The following is a 3,675-nucleotide window of genomic DNA, read 5'->3' as shown; positions in this document are numbered from 1 at the left end:
TGTGTGAGAGAGAAGAAGGGAGAGAGAGAGAGAAAGAGAGAGAGAGAGAGAGACACAGAGAGAGAGAGAGAGAGATGTAGAGAGAGAGACGCAGAAGAAGAGAGACGCAGAGAGAGAGAGAGAGAAAGAGAGATTCTCCTATTTAAAAAAATTTTTTTTTTTTTAAACTTCTAATTTTATACAACCACCAGCATGTCCGATTGTTCTGATTGAAAAACCTGAGTTTCAGTTTGCGCAACAGCATGGATTGGGTGGAAAAAAGCAAATCCCCTCTTTTCTTGGGGGGGAAAATCTTGTATGTAACAAACTGTGCACCATAATGGGCAGTGAAGCACAATAGACAGGAAAAGCAAGCAAACATGTTTGACAAGCTTAATGCCACTTGCACTAACACTCACACAAAAAAGAGACACGGAAGATCTAATTATTTAAACTCAAAGTGTGTAAAGAAAATGGAAAACAAAAAAATAAATCATGCACATAAACACTGATAAAAGTTTTGATTGTCTCTGAAAGAAGATCTAGACAAAAAGTAAGAGGATTTTAATTCAGAAATTCATGTAAAATGACCCGAGCAAGTGTAAATAAATAGTGCATGCCTCACTTCAACTGACCACAAAGTTGGTACACATAATATATTGGAGCCAAAAATAAGCTCCAGTAGGTAAAGTATAAAAATATCTCTGAACAGCTACCACAGTATACACAGGCAATACACAACTTTCCCCCATGAGCTAGAACTAATAAATTTTGCCAGTATCAATGTAACACTAGATGTTTTCTCATAAAATTTTCAGTTAAAATCTATGAAAATCAAGGATAAGGACGGGCAAATAATCAATTCCAAAGTTTAAAATGCTCCAATCCTACAAAGCATTTCATTTGTACAACAAGCTTGACATATATATCTTACCTTCATGAACGAAATAATTTGAAATCATATGGCACATTGACTAATGTTACAAATACATTGGCAATCATAAGAAATAGTATATGCATTGTAAACAAGACAATTATACAACAAAAATCAGTGGTGACAAACATCAACTTTCTTAAACCTCACGCAGCATAACCCAGTACCAAACAGCTGAAGAGCCAGGATGCTGCACAGGTTCCGCAAGCTTTCGGAGGGGTATCGCTGACAACATGACTGATATTCACAGCAGCAGCACCCCCTCAACAGACCCCTGGATCACAGACGGAGAGACTCAGGTTCCTTCCACTTGAGTGAGCCCTCCGTGGGGTGAGCTCACAATGCAAAGGTTCGACTGACATGCCACTCCATAATTTTAAGAGTTGAAACGCCCCTGAAAAAGTGGAAACTTTCACTGCAGTCATGGGCAAGCGTGTCCAAGATGGGGGTCAGATTAAGCGATTCCAAATATTTTGCAGGCCAAAGCAGGGGAAAATTGGGAGAAATTGTTTACCGTTCTCAAACTCTCCAAATCGAGACTAAGTCAATCGAGAGCATTTCGTGAAATAAAATATGAGATGCTTCCAGCTGGGCCTGAAACTATTGATTTTCATTTTCAAGATGGACAGTTTTGTTTTGATCAATTGTCAACTCACCCTGGGCCTCATTCATTATTAACTCACTTGAGCCTATTGCCATGTAATAATGGGAAGCATAGCCGGCCCAGTGGCCGAATCCCGTGTATTTACAGGATGCGCTTTATTAATCGATATCACTGTGGTTTTTCAGTAACAAGCTACGGGAAGCGCAGAGCCAACAATTGGCCCACTTGTTTCGTTTCGTCAAAATTTTGGTGAAGTTATGTGCAGTACTTTTTTTAGATCCTGTAACAGACTAAGTTGGTCACCTCCGCATTGCGATAAATGATTTTATTACAAATCGAGAGTCAAAAAAAAATCTGAGTCACCCCACAGACATTGCCATTTCAATATATTGATAAAACAAAAACTGTTCGGACAAATAAGAAGCACTTCTCTTTATCTGTGGGAGCATTTCTTTCTTTAGTTGCATTTTAAAAAATATTCTGATAGATTTTACAGTCATTTTGTGGTTAACGATTCAATATACCAAAAAAACCGTCAAGGTGCAATGGTCATTGGGTGAAAAATAGCTCAAGCTCAAGTGAGTTAATTACTGGATCAACTCGCACGCCAGACTGAAAATACAGTTTGTTTGTTTTAGTAGAGGTTTTACGGCGCTCATAACTGCATAAGGTCATATGAGTGCCAAGGGGTGGATGTCAACAGAAAAGTCCTTACAGGGAATCAGACTTACTTTGCTCACTTCTTTAGCTTCAACAGCACAAAGTCTGTTTCAACTATCAAGGCACCCCGGAAATAGTGGGTCACAAGAGTGTGACAAACATACAAAAGAAGTAGAGGAAAATGACGATAGTAAGGATTAGGAAAGAAAAAGCAGCAGTTCCCTGTTGCAGTTCAGGCACAGTTATGAGCATAACATTGATGAATCAGCCCATTTACAATTACAATTCTACTGTGCATAAGAACTCGAGATGTTAATGTCCCCCACTTTGGGAAATGGCCTAAAGACACTTCAGTCAGTAGCACCGCCCCTGTGCTGAAACTGCTAACGGGCCGTACCAAATGCAGTTTGCTCATGTCTGCTTTACTGGACTCTCACATAAGAACAAAACGAGTCTCAACATCTTGACGAATCGCACTGTAGGCACATCCAATGCTATTGAACTTTGCATCTGATAGATTCAGCGAGGTTCTCAATTTTGTTTCAAGAAATGTTTTGGCGAAACAGCATGGGCAGCGCTGCAAATGGAGTTCTTTCCAGAACTCTAAAGTAAAGCTGGTCACTGAGACAGTTAACTTGACGGCAATCTACCCATCCATATCCAAGGTACAAAACTCTATGGGATGATAGCATCATTCACAGACTTATCCCCCCTTAAGTCCATTATCATCTTAAAGCCTTGTGAAAACTTTAAAAAACATCTATATATATATGCAATTGTTTCTTACAGAATCAACCATTATCAATACACAAAAACTAACGCTGAGGTCCGGCTGCGATGTTGTTTCAAGAGTCATTCAAGCACCATAAAGAACACACATAGCATATGAAAATATAGCCATCAATTAATATCAACAAGACAATGCATCTACGCAAGTAATTTGTGTGTACATGGTACATGCACACCCATACACACAGAAGCAAGAGCATGAATTTCAGCACATACACACACATAAAATAATATGCATGTACAGACACAGGATCAGTTTCGTAAGAAAGGCATAGAACTGTGTCTGAAACAAGCCTTCACCCGCTCATGAACAAATGGACATTACAATGACGGCCTCTCTTCCCTGAGTGCATCATGACAGTCACTAGTTATATATTCTAATGACAGATATACTGCTACAAAGTACCAGGCGACGGAGAGAATTACAGTGGGAATTACAAAAGAGGACTGAAATGAGCAGGTCTTGGAAAAATCAGAAGAAAATTTTTTCTACAAATAAAATAAAATAAAAAACTTTATCTTCAGGAGAAAAGTTGTCTTGCTGTAGCAAGTATGATAAGCAGACAAAACATACACATATATACAAAGAAAAAAGCAGTTTGCTACAGAGAGATAGGACTTACCCCATGCCACTATTTATTGATCAAAGTTATCTACCCATCTTGATCTGTGTTTGTGTGTGTGTGTGTGTGTGTGTGTGTGTGTGTGT

Source organism: Aplysia californica, unplaced genomic scaffold (assembly GCF_000002075.1).
Source record: "Aplysia californica isolate F4 #8 unplaced genomic scaffold, AplCal3.0 scaffold00066, whole genome shotgun sequence".
Classification (NCBI taxonomy): domain Eukaryota; kingdom Metazoa; phylum Mollusca; class Gastropoda; order Aplysiida; family Aplysiidae; genus Aplysia; species Aplysia californica.
This window is presented reverse-complemented; position numbering follows the sequence as displayed.